Source organism: Hippocampus bargibanti, linkage group LG11 (genome assembly GCF_051943395.1).
Source record: "Hippocampus bargibanti isolate YZ-2025 linkage group LG11, ASM5194339v1, whole genome shotgun sequence".
NCBI classification, from domain to species: domain Eukaryota; kingdom Metazoa; phylum Chordata; class Actinopteri; order Syngnathiformes; family Syngnathidae; genus Hippocampus; species Hippocampus bargibanti.
In genome coordinates this window covers 12156949-12176101 of record NC_142744.1, presented here as the reverse complement: position 1 = coordinate 12176101, position 19153 = coordinate 12156949, and the positions used below count along the sequence as shown (strand labels likewise).

Here is a 19153-nt window from a genome sequence, read left to right as displayed (position 1 = left end):
ACAATCCTAATTTCTTCTCTTTTACATCACTGTGCGATAAATGTCATGGTATGACAAAATGCACTCAACATTTGTCAAGGACTTCTGACTGCAGTTCAGACACTGCCAAACCATTTGCATTTTCTGTTTGTGCTGAATTAATTAGTTGGATTAAGATTGTATTTTGATCCGTCACTTGCTACATCGATACCGATGGAAGCGGTTGATGCTCGGGCAATTTCTCCTGTCAGGCACTTTCAGCCTGTCACTCTCACATCGTGAGCCCTGCAGAGAAATCCGACACCAAATCTAAATGTCACGCATCAATCAGTCTGCATGGTCGTGTGCCATATTATATTAACCTCAAAATATTCAAGTTTGCAGAGATCGTGATGCAGCGAGTCAATCGAGATGAGACTTTAAAGTTCTCAATCCCTGTGACAGGCAGGTAGGAGGAAGCAGAGTCTGGGCCATTCTGCCTCAGGTAGTTGAGGTCACAGAGGTGGTTAAAGAGGTTCTTTTCGGTGGCAGATCAGTATGGAGTCCCTCAAGGCTGTCCTTGGTCGGCATGCCTCTGCAACCTGACGTGAACATTAAGCCTTGCTCAGACCAGGGTTGATGATGGTTTCAATTAGTTATGTCAGCAATGACTGCCGTTAGCGTGCATTTTAGCGTGGGGAAGATTCTACACCCTTTCTTGACACTTGCCTTCATCTGTTACGTTGATGCTCTCGACAAATTTGTGATGAACTGAACGGGAAAGAAAAGATGATCCATTCCTTTGTCTTTTCTGAGTTCTTTCTTCTCACATCCTCCACAAATCATCTGCCTCTATCTCAGCCCATCCTGGTCCTTATCGGCCTGCTCTTTCTTTTGTTATAGCATCCTATCCTCTTGCTTGCTAGCTGTTTTCTCTCTCTCTCTCATCTGTGTCAATCACCACACTGTCACCGTGGCCCTCACCCTTTGAGCGTTGACGCTTCAATCAATCAGCCAATATCATTCCTATGCCTTGCATCATTGGATGTGACAGGAGTCTCGCCTCTTGACAACAAGGCTAGCACCACATCATTTTGCATTAAAAAAAAAAGGTTCTGGGAAAAACAGCACGGATAATACAAGTCATGTTGACACGGGAGCAACAGCAAAATATCTGAATTATTTGACAGAGAATAATCATCGCGGATTGGGGGGGGGGGGGCGCAACAGAGGTGTTGAGCAAGTGTGCTATCTTCAATGTATGGGCTGATCAGGGTGAATTCAATGACAGAGTCTTTCTCCCTCCGAGAGGAACTTATCAGCGGGGATTTTGATGGCCAGGCAATCACTGCTACGGGCACCTTGTTAACAAGCCAGCGGGCAGGTGGTGGGATGCAGGGCAGCATATCAACAGGACACAGCTGAGCACCAGTTTCTTTTGCAAGGGGGGCACAAGTTTAGTTATCCCGTATTGCAAAAATAAATAAATACGTCAATAAATAAATAAATACAGTCTGTGGTTATTTTGTTGTCTGCTTCAAAGCATTTGTTGTTGCGAGCGGACAGCCGGTCTTTGATACATGCATTGAAAAACGTATGATCAAAAATGAAAAATATCAAGCGCACGTATGCACATATTTTATTCGTATTCAAATGCCATTTTTGTCATACATGTCATACATCCTAAGCGGATTGGAATTTGTGGCCTCCCTCCGGCATCAAAGTGGCCCACCCCCTGATATAGAATCTCAAATTAAACTTATTATTCTGTGGGAGCTGTCATGAAAGCTCAGACAGTATTTATGTCAAAAGACATGTTAAGAATATTTGTTCCACCCGCATTTACATACTTTTCACAAGGTGCTAGTTGCAGCCTTGAATGGATGATTCAAACAGAAACTTTCTGTAGCTCTCAGGTGATCTGATTTCCACCTTTTAACGATAATGAGGGAAGCAAACCGCACAGTGAGGCAATTTTCAAATATTACAAAACAGCCCACGTCTGTAGATGAGTCCCGCTGAAGACCACAGCTCTGCTCGGAACAATCAGATTCTTAGACTTTAGCCCCCTTTGTTGTCTTCTGGCTTTTAGTTACTTTTAAAGGACAACCGACACCTCCCAACAAGTTGCATCCATAATTTGTAAAATCACTTCAAATGACTTCTACTGAACACATTTTACAAAGATTCCACCGCATGTAGCTAGCTATATTTTACGTTTGAAAATTGGCAGTGAATATTCATGAAGTCTTGTTTTCGAGTTGATGCCGATGCCAGAAGTGACATCGCGGAGGGAACTCCCCATGACCGAGAAAGCGATACACAGTGCATTTTGGGTACTTTGTTTCATCTGAAAACACCGTGTTGATTGCGAAATTAGCTTGGATAACTGCTGTCATCCTCTCAGTCTGACAATGGGAAGAAAGTTGCTTCCAGTGGTGAAAGAGAGCAATCGCCATAATAGTAGAGCAAACCGATCAGACAAACATCCAGCTGTTGTTAGCTCGTAGCCGTAGAGCACCAGCCAAAGGACAAAGAAGAGCTAACCGGAGTTAGCGATGGATAACCGCTGTCATCCTCTCGTGTTGTTTCTGCTCCTCTCGCGGCTGATCATCAGGCTCGTAAATTATTTTGTTGAACGTATCTAAGTAAAATGGAGCTCTTCCAAGCCGAAGATGAGGACGTTCTTCAGAACGGGGACCGAGCTCTTTGGTGTAGCTGAAAGGACGCTTCGATGACAGTCAAACCTGATACGTATCATTCCGACAGTCAGTCGGAATTATAGTTTTCTGACGGAATGACAGTTTTCTTTGAATCAAACACAAATGCTTTTCGTGACCCCGTGATTAAATTCTCAATTTGATGTGAATTGCGAGACAATTTTCTTATTATGAACTCCATTGTGTAGAAGGCCATTCATACGCAAGTTCGTAACTTTTCATCTTGAAAGTTTAAACAACCATTGAACCATTGAAAGCATGCACAACCATTAAACAATCTGCATTGATGTTGACATCTGGTTGCTTATTATTTGTTATTGATGTCCTTATATGCCACATAATACTAAAGTTGATGTTGTATTTATTTTTTTTTTATATTTTTTATTGCTAATTCACAGAGCTTCAAATATGTTTCATATGTCGTGTCCTTCAACCAGTTTCGTCGCTTGCATATATGGCCCGAATTGATCCAGAGGGACTTCTTTAATCGATCGCAAACACGTATGCTTTCCTCTGCAGAACTATTTGAATCATATTCATAACTGGATGAGTAACAAGAAAGGATCATTTCCGTATCTGAACTCTGTGAAGCCATTGTTTTGATTCTGGAACAAGGCAGTTTGTGAAGGAGTTTCCTGACGAGACGTCAGGAACTGGGGGTGGGACTTTCTGAATCTCTCCAGGTTTGAGCTCATTAGTGGCAGTTTTGGGCAACTTTAAGTCATTTTTATTGGTGTTTTGCGTTTGACTAAAAATATCAGCCTGTGTAGTTTAGGTTTTTTAGATGCTCTAATACGTTTTACTGATGTCAGTTATAAAACAAAAAAAATGGTGTCTGTTGTCCTTTAAATGCATGAATAACGCTGCAGACGAAATGTTTTTCAGCACAAGCACCGTGAGACGATTAACATTGAAGTGACCAGTCTCAAATTATTGCGAGGGAACCTATTTATGGAGGAGCAAAGAACCGAGCAGAGGTTTTGCCCGTTCTAGTATATTTAGCATCACAAATTCACGCAAATGAACACGACACTAGTCGGAAACACCAGGGAGCATTTCTTAAATGAGACTAAATAATCAGCGTCGGTCTTTGGATTTATTTTCTGTTCTTCACGGCGTGCATGACTGCGGTTGTGCGTGAGAACAATAAATCCACTGCAGGTTTCACGGTGAGTTGATTAATTGGTGTCATAAATATCTTAATTCAATTTCCACTACCAGTCCCTGCCCACTTAAAACGCAAATGATCTCGCCGTGCGCATTAGTATTGGACGCAGATCCTTAGCATTGATTGTTCCTTGACATCTGACTAACGAGAGTGGAAATTGTAATTACAGTAAAGTCTCGTGATATCGATATCGGTTATATTGATAATACTGCTTATTACGATACTATTTTCATTTCCCGGCAAATTTCTAGTATTTTTATGTATAATTAGTTCAGTTTAGTACGATACATGGTTATTATGATAATCTGGTTACTACGGTGCTTTTTCATCTCCGGCCGGCCATTTTTGTTGTTTATATCGATACAAAGGCAGTTTAGTTTAAGGTGAATCGATATTTGCTTAGGGGTTTCTATACAGTATCGAAATCTGTATTAGTCGCACCGTTGGTCACGTGACAAAGCTTCCGTGTCTTGCGCAGTGTAGCAGACGCCATTTTCTACCATAATAAAGACGGCATACGAAGCGTTGGACTTCGGACCTGGATAAAAGAGGATGAGAACTTTACAATCCTGTAGTCTTCTTATACAGTATACAGTTGTTTGACACCAATTTCCATCATGGGGAAACGAATTGTGATATCCGAACAACGTACAAGGCAATCATGGCTGTGGGGGACAATCCACCGAGCAACTCCATCGCAAAATAGTTCGACGTGCCGCAGAATACTTCATCAACGCAAGTCATGTAAACGTTGCAGTTTTCGTTTTCCATACATTAAGATATCGTTATCGCTTGCAAGAATCACTGTTTTTCATATGTTTGTACATGCTGGCGTTTGTGGTTTCTCTCGTGTGTACAATGTCTTTGCTCGACGTCACTGTCTTTGCTTTTTTTGACCTCCATTCATTTGGGCGCGGCAATCTTGCCGCGTTATCCATGCGTCACTAATTCGCTTGTCTCAAAGCGAATTAGTGACGCACAACTACCAACTGTTACCACCTGCTGGTATGGAAGAGTACTACATGATTACTCTGCCAGGCGCTAGACTGCACAGGCACACGAATCGGATAATTTCCCACAGCACACCTGACAATATCTCGCGGCACAAGGGTGTGCCGCAGCACATTGGTTGAAAAACACTGATGTACCGTACATAATGTATTTTTTAACATGTATGGTCCATACATGTTAAGTTTCAGAAATCATAAAAGGTAGCTAAAGCTACCAGCAACATTTTAGTACATTGACGAAGCTTTTCGGATGAGGACCGAAACGTCCGACACCTTGAAAGAAGTACAGATAACGGCTGAAGAAATCTTTTCATTGTTAGTATAAAAAGGTATTTCGCAACATTGTTTTTTCCACAATGGCTGACCGAAATATGCACGCAACATATTGAATAAATTGCTAATGATACTCCACGATCACTTGTTCTTATCCAACGATATTCAGTTTGCCAACCTGACTGAAATGTACACGAATCTTTTTTTCCCAGGACGCTTTGGACTCTGGCTGCTACTATCCGCCATGTTTATTTGTCTGCTGTTCTCGACTGTATGAGATCACGTGCACTGTGAGACGAGCTATTCTCGATTCTCATTTTTTCGAGCGCCGGCGGAAAATGGCGGGGATTGAGGCAATTCGTAGTTTGGTCACTTTCCAAATCGGGGCGAATGGTATTGTTACACAACGGTGAAAAATGAGAGCGGCAAAATGATGCTCCAGCTTCGTGTTTGCTTTCAACATTTAGCTTGTAGTAGACGTGCACATTCCACCATGACGTCCCTGGTCCACTGGTGAAAAAGACGCTTTGATCCTCTTCTCTTTCATCTAGAACTGCTTCATGTAACAAAGAGGGTACAGAAAGTGCTTAAGAATGAATGACTCTCTGTGTCTTTGTGTTGTAATATTATTTATTTTGTTTTCATTGTTCTTTTGACTTCAAGACGGCGCCACAAGAGTGGCTGCCCATCCAGCAGCTCGTGTAGTTTGTTTTTCTACTTCTTTCTTTCCTTTCCTTTTCCTTTCATCACTTTGCTGCTTTGAAATGTAAATGTATCCACTGCAAGATGAATGCAGGTAAATCCAGTTAAAAAAAAAAAAAAACAATCACACTTTTTTGGGAAATCGGGAGATTTGGCTCTCTCATCGTGAGTCGTGAGTATTGTGGTCAAAATCAACCAACCAACCAAATCGTCAGACTTAATTTATATGATGTACTTTTCTACTTACATGCTAACGCTGTGCTCAAAGACTACAATCATCCAGCGTGTGCAATATATATATATATATATATATATATATATATATATATATATATATATATATATATATATATATATATATATTGTGTGAAATGTAAATTTCTCCACTGTGAGACTAATAAAGGCATATCCAATCCAAAGGCATATCTAATATATATATATATATATATATATATATATATATATATATATATATATATATATATATATATATATATGTGTGTGTGTGTGTGTGTGTGTGTGTGTGTGTGTGTGTGTGTGTGTGTGTGTGTGTGTGTGTGTGTGTGTGTGTGTGTGTGTGTGTGTGTGTGTGTGTGTGTGTGTGTGTGTGTGTGTGTGTGTGTGTGTGTGTGTGTGTGTGTGTGTGTGTGAAGCGCCTGCGAATAAACAGAACCCATCCCAAACAAACCAATATCCTTCAGGCTGCTTGAGAGAGTCAAGAAAGCCCAAAGGGGGAACGCCTGTGTGGACTCCTCCAAGTCAAAGACAAAACTGGGGTCTGCTCACATATGAGAAGCTGGACCTCAAAAGAAGCGCGTATGGCTCGACGCGAGCAAAAAACAAAGTGAGGAAGTGCTCACGGAGGGACCGCAGGGGTTTTGACGTTTGTAGGTGGGAGGCGTAAGGCCCTCGTTTCAAGAGTAACGTGCTGCGTTAAAGTGCAAAAACATCGTCGGCCTTGCCTTGAACCGTCGGAAGATAAAAGCGTGGCTGTCAGTAAGCAGGCATGGGAGGAGACACAGCGGGAATGCATTCCTTTTTGAATACATGAATGCCCGATTCAAATGCGTCGCAGGTGCGGCTTCATTGAGCCCTCCTGATGAGATGACGGCAGGTGTCCGTACCCCCTGGGAAAGGGGGGTGCGTCAAACAAGCGCTCAGGTCCTTTCCAGACTGATGACGTGACCATCTGGAGTACTGAAGAAAATGTGATGTGGGTCCGAACTAGGCCGCTTTCTACTTGAGAAGATTTGGCGTGTGTCCATTTGTCCAAGGGATGGGAGAGGGGTGAGTTGAAATCAGGTCAAAGGTTATAGATAAAAGGGCATGATTCACAAAAGGTATCCTCGATTGTCACTTTTTTTTAATGTGTTGCTCTTTTATGGAAGCACGATCACATTCTATACCACTGTGCACTGACAAAGCGTTTCTTCTCTATTCAATTTACAGACCATTTTCTTTGCTCCAGGGGACACTTAGAACTGACCACAATACAGTATCTTGGTCAAATGAACTTTTAAGACTCAATGGGAACTAAGGTAAGGGGGGGGCTGCTCGTTTGAATCGGGTGCATTGAAGACCAAAAATAGAAATATATATATGTATATATAAGTATACTGGATTTGCCGGTTTATAAGGCACACCCAAAAGCCTTCATTTTCTTCAAAAGAGGACCCTGCACCTTAGATGCAGATGCGCCTTATATGTGAAGTAATATTTGTCACGTTCCGAACGAGACAGAGTGAGAGCCGTCTCGTCAGGACGAAAAGGGTAGCTGGATCCTTAAAGCAAGCGACAGAGACAGTAGATCCGTTCAGGTGATTCAATAAAGACATGCACGTCCGTACTGATAGGTAGTAACAAACAACAGGCGCTGGACCCAAACGTGGACCAGGAGCAATACAAAAATAAAGACTACCGAATAAGAGAGTAGGAGGGCAAGGAAAACACCGACCCACATACTCACTGTAGAGAATAAAGTAGCGCCACACACGGAAGTGTGAAGTGAGAAGAAATACTAGCGGGGGATTTGGAGGGGGGGCTCGGGCCGGGTACGTACAGGAGTGCAGTAGAACGAGTCTGACCAGGGCACTAGTAGTAGCAAGGCACGTCAATACTCCGGCAAACGCTACCGAATACGTCCCGTTTAAATACCCGGTGACATAACGAGGTGATTGGCAGCAGGTGATACAAGCGGGGAGATGCGACCTGCCCCTTGCTGCCAATCCGAAAGTGCCAATATTGAGCGACAACAGATCTCGCAACTACTGGCAGCAGCCACAGACTCCATACAGCACAGGTGTCAAAGTCAAGGCCCGCGGGCCAAATCCGGCCCGCCACATCATTTTTTTCGGCCCGCGAAAGCAAATTAAATTGTTAAATTCCATGATGATTGCTAAAATCTGAGCCAAAATTTCATATTTTTGGATGTCAACCACAATAAAAGTCATTATTCTTGACTTCAGATTTGAAAACGAGTTATTCATTAATTTGCTGTGTGTGCTCTATATGTAATATGTGGAGGGATTTAAACATTCTAATGGGTTCCCCAAATTCATAACGGCCCTCGAGAGGAAACCATAACTACAATGTGGCCCGCGGCAAAAAATGACTTTGACACCCCTGCCATACGGTATTTGGCTCTGGATGAAACGCAGTTCTCTACCAACGCTTTACAGAATGTGGCTAGGCCAGTTGTTATGATAAAGATTTAGAAGTGAAATAAACCAGAAAAAGCCGTAAGGGATTTTGCTATTTTGATTGGCTGTGCAATGAGCAGCATCATGAGGATTATTTGACAGAACTGTTTTTTCCCCCAGAAATTGCTTTTCGGTTCTCACATTGACAACTTCAACGTCTGAGGCACAATTCAGTTTCCCATTTTCCTCAAGAAGTATTGCAAAACATTTTTTTTATTCATCTGACTGACAAAAGTTACACTTTGGCCTCAACGGCACTTGTTTGAAGTTGATGTAAGAGTCTCTTGGCTTCAAACACAAGCTCCTCTGCCACCTCTGGTGCTGTTCTATCTTAGCCTACACTGTATCAAGTGAGAGGTGCAATAAAAACCAAATAAATCTTGACATGGGACAGTTGAGAGAACCACAACGGCAGTGGGTCGTGACAGGGACATTTGTGGCCCATATTTAACTGCCTTGGCATAAGTTCAAGTTGTTCTCGGTCTCCTTTGTGCACTAACATCCAGTGCGGATACACTGTGTGGTTGCACCGACTCTGACCGAGTGATGGCTTGGAATGTAAAGATTCGTTTGGCCCGATGGCATTTACATTATGGAAAAATAATCAGATTGCGGCAAGTTATGAAAAGATTATAAAGAAAATTAGAATTTGAATAAGAGAAGCTTTTGTCGAGCTATGAAAAATAAATAAATAATGCGGAGACACTATTTATGTATTCATTATTCATTATGTATTATTTAAGATAGTTATCATAGTTATTATAGTTATCAAGCATATTTATTAACGTTTTTGGGTGTTTTGGTTGTTTCGGGTGTTTCGGGTATTTTTGGTAATTAGGTATTTGTTCATTTGTTTATTTATTTATGTGTGCATGTATTTATTTATCTGTGTGTTTATTTTTTGTTCATTTGTCGGTGTGTTTTTTATGTATTTATTGTTTGTTTGTTTATTTATTTTGGGGGGAATGGTAGCGAATTCTCATGTTAAAATCCGATTGTTGTATTACAGTACAAGTAAGGATTAGCTATGACGTCAATCACTTCTGTGTACGAATGGTAAATATGATACACTGCACATTACCGTTCAAGCCGGTGTCCCGTGTTTACAGTAGTTCAGTAATAGCTTCTAAATAAATTGCGTTCATTGTCGTTTGGGTTTTAGAGCCGCCCGCCGAAGGAGGCAGTATGTTTAATTTTAGCTTCTGGCCTTTTATTTTCATATATGGCTATAAAGTCAAAATGGCCATTTTGATTTTGTAGACTGAGAAATATAATAACTCTGCCATATTTATTCTGACTCGACTTCTTTTTTTGTGGAGCCACTTAACAATCGCTCTACATCAAACACAGAACGTAATAACTTATCAAGAAAGATTTTCCAAATTAAAATGTGCAACAAAGTCTCAAAAATCAGTCAGGCGTTGGGATCATCTGTGTCTGTGCTTAAATTGTAATTTTGCAACGTTTTCACATTAGCTATGATGTATTTGAATTGGGCTCCATCATACAACAAATGCAAACGATCGCCGTGTTCCTGAATGACACCTGATGTCTTTTCACCTTCTGGTCTCCTTGATGAGAAATGAGGCTCATCAGCGTCAATGATCTTCATGCGCAAAGGTCGGTGGATGTTTCAGTGGCGAGCACATGCTCTGATTGTCAGCCTCTTATTTTTTATCACTCAATGTTGAGTCATCCACTGCCAAAACCTTTTCCGCAATTACACCTTATGCCTAACAAGCTTGTCTCGCTTCCTTTTCCGCCTGGTTGCATGTGCGCCATCTAAAAGGCCTTTCAACGTGCTAGCTGCCAATCAGCTCAAGTCCTGATGACTGATGGAGACTTGACCTTCCAAAATCAGCCGACTGCATGAATTTGTGTATCAACAACGTGCACGGTATATTACATCAATGTTACGCAGAAGCTCCAGTCAGGTTTCCTTGAACCCCTTTCCACCAAGAAGAAAAATAAATAAAAGCGTGAAGGATCAGCACCAGGGACAGCGCCCTGCATCAGTGGTGCTCAAATTCCTACAAAGAATTTGTTTGGTTTCCCACTGGCAAAGTCCCAAGTAGGAAAGATGTCATGCTGTCAACACAACCTGTGTGATGTATTTGACCATAAAAGTAACATTGATTAGATTCACACGAGAAATGCTTTTGTTCCAGAGCACTTGAAGATGTATAATCCAAGTTTTAATGAATACAGTCGGCCCCGCTGCATTTTACATCTCAAGGTTGTTGCGGTTGATTCCGAAAGCATTTTAATGCGAGGCCGCCAAGGTTGTCCGTGATAATGACTGATGGTTTGACAAGCGAGAGGTGGCTGCTTTAAGAATATCTTTTTGGCCTTGAATAAACGGGAAGAATGACACTCCATAATCACCCTCAAGCCGACCACTCGTGATTTCCCCATCTATTTCCTGAGGGGCTATGAAAGCGGAAAACTATTAGTCCTGGAAGTAGCACAACCGCAAAATACATAGAAAGTGGTTGTTGTATGCATACGTACATCCATACAGTACAGTCAGGCATTTTTATTCCAAACCGACCATGTAATAGTAAGGCCTTTTTATCTGAAGAAAAAAAACTATGTATTGTAAGGCGTTTTTAGACAAAAAAAACAACCATGTATGGTAAGTCGTTTTTAGTAAAAAAAAAACAACCCAAAAAAAAAAAAAAATGACCATGTCTAGTTTTGTTTCTTTGGGGCCCAAAAATGGCTTACCATATATTGTTGCTTTTTTTGGTCTAAAAACAAACAATTCGGAAAACCATTTCTAGGAAGGCGTGTTTAGCCCTCCAAAAAATAATCATGTATAATAAAGCGTTTATAGCAAGGCGTTTTTAGCCGGGAAAAAAACACCATTTATGGTAAGGCGTATTTAGCTGGGAAAAAAAACAACCATTTATAGTAGGGTGTTTTTAGCCGAAAATAATAAAAACGACAATTTAGCCGAAAAAAATGACTATGTATAGTAAGCCGTTTTTAGTCAAAAAAATAAAAATGACCATGGTTGGCAAGGTGTTTTTAGCTGAAAAATAACAACCATGTAGAGCAGCTGTGTCCAAAGTCGGTCCTAAAGGGCCCCTGTCCTGCCTGTTTTCCATCTCTCCCAGGAGCAACGCACCTGATTCAAATCATCAGAGCTTGCTGATTAGCTGATCATTTGAATCAGGTGTGTTGCCGGGTCAGAAGGAAAACAGGCAGGACAGTGGCCCTCCAGGCCTGGAGCTGGACATGTCTAATGTACAGTAAGGCGTTTTTAGCCAAATAATAAGAATGACCATGTATAGTAAGATGTTTTTAGCCCCAAAAACAACCATGTATAATAAGGCGTTTTTAAGCCCAAAAAAAAACCCTGAACATGTACGTTTTTAGATGAAAAAAAACCGACCATTTATAGTACGGTGTTTTTCGCGAATAAAAACAGCATTTATAATAAGGTGTTTTTAGCCAAAAAACAATCATGTATAGTAAGCAGTTTTTATCCCAAAAAAAGACCATTTATAGTACGGCGAAAAAAAACGATCGTGTAATATGTTTTTAGTAAAAAAAATAACAATAAAATAAAAACTACCATGCACAGTATGTACCACCTTTTTACATCCATATATATGTCTATACAGATCCATACATACATATATGGAACGAAGGTTGGAGTGTAAGGGGTCAAATCGCGTGGGTCTTTGGAACCTCCCCACACTTTCGAAGAAAAACGTCAACTTGCCTTCAGTGTGGAAAGACTGAGTCGTCTTTTCGCCCTTCCTAAAAATCGACTTGGAATTGCTGCTGTACTTCACGGACTCACAGTGTTGACGGAAAAAGATTTGTGATAAGCTGACAACTGGTCATTTGCAAGCGAATATAAAACAGGTGGAAAAGCATGGTGAGTTGAAATCTTGGAGCAAAAGAGTGCTCTATGAAGTATTGAAGATGTTCATGTGTATATCAAAAAGCAGTCCCACCATCTTTGATATCAACAACACATCTAGTTATACTGCCTGTCACCTGTTAAAAAGAAAAAACGTTCCTGGCTGGGTAAGAGAAATGAGCCTCTGAATAGTAGAAGCCATTGCTTCCCTTTCTTTTGTTTCTCCCGCAACGGGTTGGCTAGTTGCACGAAAGACAGCAGACATTTTGCAAACCCATTAGTGACAGGTTTCTAAAAAAATAAGAAAACGAAAATCACACAATCTGTGTGAGACTTTGAGGAGTGCAAACCTGCCATTTTTCTACGCTTATTTTTGTCATCTTAAATCATTCACTGCCAGATGATGTGCACAAATGTGTCCACTCCAGTACCAGGGTTTTTGTAATTTTCACTCAAATTGCAGGACCCACAGAATATTGAATTTTACAACTACATAAAGATTCAATGCAGTGTAAGAAACCTTAGACCCTCTTCTTTCATCGCAAAAAAAGAGTTACTTCCTAAATTATATGGGTTTGGAGTTATCAGAGCTTAAAATGGGGGTGAATGTACAAAAGGCAAATGCTGCCCCCTCGTAGGAGGAAAAAACATTGCCAGAGGTCTGACCAGCACTTTATCGGTGATAGCAGTCAATGAGTAAATTACATGACCGAAATGTCTGCTGATTCATGAATCATATGTTCATTTTGCTCACGGGTAGATTTTCACGCACGGTCATTTTATTTCAACTAAATGAAGAAAAAAAAACAACAAAGACAGTTTTTGTGCAGAAGCAGTCATGGACTAGAAGTCTCTGCTACGTGGGCAAAAAGTTTGCTTTCGACCTATTTTATTTTTCTTTCCAGTAATATTTGTGGAAGCGTCATTTCTATTTGTTCCTCGCTGGCTCATAAAAGCCCGTGGAGGTGTACGAGGAAGAGGGAGCGGGGGCTGAGGAGGGGGAGTTCGTATTTCCAAAAGCTATTTGCCTAATTCAGTAGTGTCTTGCAGGCTGACGTATGAGATCAAAGTCTCACACATTCACGTGTTTCCGATATTCCGGCGCCAGTGAGGCTAAGGAACGCTAACCACGGCTCCATACAAAGGAGACCCTGAAGAACGCAACGGGGAAATGCACACGAAGGACAGCCATCAGGTCCCCCGTCACCTTCCGAGGCCACCACCCCCTCCTCGGCGGAGGTGTGCTAATTGAGCCCACCTCTGAGTTCAAGTCCCACGCGCACTTGTACCCCGGGAGCCCCGATCACAAGGTTTTAAGGGATTAGGATTGCAGACATCGCAGAGTGAAGAACCCGGGGGGGGGGGGGGTTCTTCACTCTGCACTTTCCTCCTCCCTTTTGTCTCTAATATGGTAGTGGGATAACGGGGCGGCTGCGTGCGGAGAAGCCGTGCGTTTCTCTTGCATAAAAGCAATATCGGGGGGTCGTGGAGAATTTTACACCATAATCCCGCGTGACGGATTGAGACTAGTGCTGCCGAAGTCTCCTTTCCTTTCCACATTCTCTTTACAGACAGTTCCACGCTAGCTCAAAGTGGGTTTTTTTTTTTCGTTTTTGGTCATGTCGGAAGACATCAAAGCACGCGGGTTGTGTTTGACTGTATCCACTCGGTCTCACCTGCCCATCAAGTGTTGCATCAACATATTCAGCAGCCTTTAGCTATTAATATTTGTGCAGCTACGCTCGTAAATGTGAATAAATAAATGTTGGTGGAAGGGAATGAGTGGTATAAGGGTCCCGAAAACCCACCCATGTTTTTTTTACATTTATTTAGATCTTATATACAGTGATACCTCGGTTTACGAACGCCTTGGCTAACGAACTTTTCGGTTTACGTTACATTTCCGATAATTTAATCTTGGCATACGAACTATTTTTCGGGATACACACAGAGCACAACAATGACTGATGTGTCGTTCGTGAAAGAGCCTGTTCTCCAAACAAGGAAATGGCAGGGGATTTTTTTGTCCTCTATTCCACGCCTCCAGTCTTCGGTTAAACCCGCACGTGATTGGTCAAGAACGCAGCAGGGGGGGGGGGGTTACAGAAACACAGAGCTGCAAATTAATAGATAGGCAGACGACAGCGGGTGAGAAAATGAATAGAAAACAGTGAAATTTAGGCTTGTTTCAAGTTCATTGATAGTTCAAAGGCAGGGTGCAGACTGCAAGGTTAAAATATCCCATCAATCAGGCTCCACAAATAACCTGCACAAGCCATTTATTTGTACACTTGATGCAAAAAGCTATCAACCCAGCTAAACAGAACACAATTGATGAGGAAGAAAGGTAAAATTATTGCAGAGAAAGCACGGCAACTTCACTCCGATAATTTCAAGGCTAGCCACGGATGGTTCGAGAACTTTAAGCGTTGTACATAGATTCATAGTGTCATTCGTAGTGGTGAGGCAGCCAGTTCTGACGATAAAGCTGCCAAAGCTTACAAGGAATCATTCCTCAAGATGGTGGAACAAGGTGGCTATGTTCCTCATCAAGTGTTCAATGCTGATGAAACCGGCCACTCCGTTCCACCAAGCCATCAACAATCATCACAAAGGTAAATAAAACGACTTTATTATATAGTACAATTTATTTCTATAATTACAATACCATAGCACATTTATTATACATAAAATAATGTATATTTTGGGTAGTTTTAAGGCTTTGAAATTTTGAAAAGTAGAAAATTATGTTTTATTGGGACCTGGGAATGGATTATTCTCATTTTAATGGTTCCCTATGGGAAATTAATGTTTGGGATACACACTTTTTGCCTTACACACTCTGTCTGGGAACCAATTAAGTTCGTAAGCCCAGGTATCACTGTACTTAGATATTCTCTTTTGGAATTTTTTAGCATGTAGTAAGGGTGTGAAACGGTCTCTGTTATGTTCTGTTCTTTAGCTTGTGTCATGATGCTAAAAGAAATGTTAAATAATTTTGTGTTTCATGGATTTTGGATGGGAGAAAGGTGGGCATTTCTCCCCATCCAAAACAGTTGAGTTGGGCGACCACTAATTAATTCTGAGAAGGTGATTGCAACCACCTGGGAATGGCCAATTGCCGCTGGGACCCGATTGGCCAGAAGCTCAGGTGAAGCACCTTTAAAGCCAGACTGAGCGAGTCACTTCGATGAGGAAGAAGAGGGACAAAGGACAACCTGGAGAGCAGTGTTACCTGGGGCCTGCCGAAAACTGATATCAACTTCAAATAAAGAAAAATCACAATACCCTTCCTGCATCTGGCTGAGTGAACTTTTATCAACTTTCCACCTGCTTGCTGTATCGCCGCACGACAGCTTGAAAGAAAAATAAAGTAAGGTAAAAAAGAAATAAGTTAATTGTTGAACAGATTAACTCATTCACTGCCAGATGAAGTGCAAAAAATATGTCCACTCCAGTGCCAGGGTTTTTTTCATTGTCACTTTTAGGACTACATTAACCTTCAATGCAGCGCAAGAAACCCTTGACTTTCTTCTTTCATCAAAAAAAAATGTTAATTCCTAAATTATATAGGTCAGGAGTTAGCTGAGTGTGAAATGAGGGCAGCTGTACAAAATACAATGATGTACATGGATATTTATTTATATAGCGTTTTAACCACAGCTGAAGTTGTAACAAAGCGCTAACATGGATAAAAGGAAAATGCTGCCCCCTTGTGGAAGGGAAAACATTGGCAGAGGTCTGGCCAGGTCTTCATTGGCACCCCAGCAAGAAAAAACACAACCCGAACAAATTCGGGAATCGTCACATTTTCAATTCCCGAATAAATTCAGTAATGGCAGTGAATCAGTCAATTAATCTGTTAATTTATTAATTAACCAATTCTTACAACTGCAGCCATTGTTAAAGTGCTATATAAATCAATATGTATGTGTTGTATTATATTTTGAACAGCCTTTCAAACTCCAGACCCATATAATTTAGGAATGAACTATTTTTTTTCCAATGAAAGAAGACAGTCGAAGGTTTCTGCATTGAATGTTTATGTAGTCCCAAAACGCAATATTCTGTCGGTCCTGAAATTCAAGTGACAATGACAAACCCTGGCACTGGAGTGGACGCATTTTTGCACGTCTGGCAGGAAATGAGTTAATTAGTTAATTTGTTTTTCTTGACTTTTTTTTCGAGCTAAAGAAGAGAACGCAACAGACACCATCACACAGCCTTGCTACATAGAAATTAATCCCAAAGGACGATATCCAAGGAGATATGGAGATGACTGGAATTTTCCGTGGCATGGATTGGAAGTCTTGTGATCTTGTCCATTGATCATCAAGTTGTCTCTTTGCTCCAAAATCCTTTTCCCGGTGCATTGATGCCACATTTCTTTATTCCATTTCAAAGTCTCACCTTCTCTCACTGTGGACTTTAGGAATTCAAAATTTGGGTTGCATGCGCTGACAGTTATCCCTCCATCTCTCTCTTGCTCTAATCTTCCTTAATCTTCGTACCCAGAGTGAAGTGAGAATTAGTTTCTCCCTCTCCCTCATCAATCTCCCCCCCACCCAGCCTTCCCCTTCCATCTACCTCACGTCTCTTTGCTTCTCAGCATGTCTGGCGCTTTTTCCGATCGTCATCTCCGGCTGCTTTCTTAATAATTTTGTCACTTCAAGCAAGTGAGGTCCATCGTGTCGAGCTTCAACATTCGTCTTTGCATTTTCTCTTTGTTAAGGCTCGTCTCACTTGCGATAGGTCCGTCTATCCTGCGGGATGGGAAACTTGGTCATGTGACCAACTGGCCCCAGTGAAGCAAATGTGAACTTGGCTGGGAAAATGCTCCGAATTAGGTCAATTTGCCCATTTGCGTTTGAGACATCGATCCAAAATACCAAACACCCCTGAGGAGCGCTTGCAACCCCGGAGGAGCACTTGTTCGCATACACCGGATTTTCCGGACTATAAGGCGCACCTTCAATGAATTACATACTTTTAAACATTTTCCATATACAGTAAAGTCTCGTTATATCGATATTCTCGGGAGTTAGAAAAATGTCGATATAACCGTACTGTCGATATATCCGTCCTGCGCCGAACTGCATTAACAAAAGCCGCCAAAAGAGAGGCATCCAAGCGCCATATAAGAAACTGAGCTGGCCATGTGCTCGCCATTTTGTGCCTCTTTTTTTCGGGTGTTCCCCCAATGTTGCCTCAAAATGGCACATATAATTCTTTAATCGATTGCAAACATGTATGCTTTCCTCTTCAGAAATACAGTGTATTTGAATCATATTCATAACTGGATGTGTAACAAGAAAACATATTATCCGAATCTGAAACCATTGTTTGGATTCACAAGCAATGCAATATTATTGGTGTTTTGCATTTGAATAAAAAGTGACATTGGTTGTCCTTTAATACACAGTATGGAATGTAGGGTAATTTTCAAAATCATCACGCTTCAGCAGACAAAACAAGAAACATTGTTGCAAAAAACGATTGCATTCATATACAGTACAGTGAGCATGTACATAACACAACAGGGAAACTGCAACGCTTACATCTTACTGTATTATGTATACAATTTAAAAAAGTCATCAATCTTCTTCTGCTTCCCATTTTTACCTTTTAACACAAACACTTCAATCTCATCTGCTACACACGAGCTAGCTTCTGAAAATGAAAATGGCTCTGCTACATGGGAGCTGGTCACGTAACAAACTCACGTGACCAGGTCACTTGACCAAGTCGACCGATACAGCGACCGATGGCGTGTATCGATATAAACATAGCAAAATGGCTGGCGGGAGATGAAAAAGAGCACCATAGTAACCGCATTATCGTAATAACCATGAATCGTACTAAACGGAACTAATTATACATAAAAAGACTAGAAATGTGCACGTGAAAGAAAATAGTGTTGTAATAAGCAGTATTATCAATATAAACGATATCGATATAACGAGACTTTACTGTATAAGGTGCACCGTATTATAAGGCACACGGTCAACTTTTGGAAAAATTAAAGGATTTTAGATGTGCCGTATACAGACGCTCCCCGACTTACATTCGAGTTACAAACAACGGTACATACGAACATTTTTGCGAGTATGTGATTAAATGTTCGGACAGAAATGCTGTAAGTTAAATTTTGCATTGTGCGGCTTTTTATGACCGACCGAAATCCCTCTTCCCAGTTGACGCTCCAGGAGGACGCGATACATAACAAAAATTAATGGCTGCTGGCATGTCATTCAATAATTACGTGCCAGCAGCTTCAGTAATGGCTTACTGAAGACCAAAGGATATACAGTGAGACCTCGGTTTACGAACACCTTGCCTTACGATATTTTCGGTTTACGAACATCAAATTTATGAAAATTAAACCTTGAAATATGCACTACTTTTCGCGATACACACACACCACGGCTGGCGGAGTGATCTTCGGATCTGGCGGAGTGATCTTCGGCGGAAGCACACGACCGAACAGCGCTCCAGCCGGCACACCTTTCTACACACCCTCTCTTTGAATGCACACGTCGATCGCCTCCGTGGAGCTTTGCAGGAGCTTTTCAGAATAATTTTACTCTGATGGAACTGAAAAAAAAAACCCCACCACAGGCTCGTGTTCAGCCGAAGAAGACACAAAACAAAATCACCGTCGAGAAGAAGAAGGAGATAATTGAAAAATATGAACGAGGTGTGCGTTTGTGTGATTTAGTGGCCCAGTACGGCTATGCTAAGTCAACCAT

At 41.3% G+C, this 19153-nt stretch overlaps 1 protein-coding gene across 1 annotated transcript in view; it reads right to left on the bottom strand.

Moving 5' to 3' along the window:
• Positions 1 to 19153, bottom strand: part of LOC148891642 (uncharacterized) — an 83351-nt gene that overhangs the window by 24233 nt on the left and 39965 nt on the right. The gene's annotated exons all lie outside the window — the stretch shown is intronic.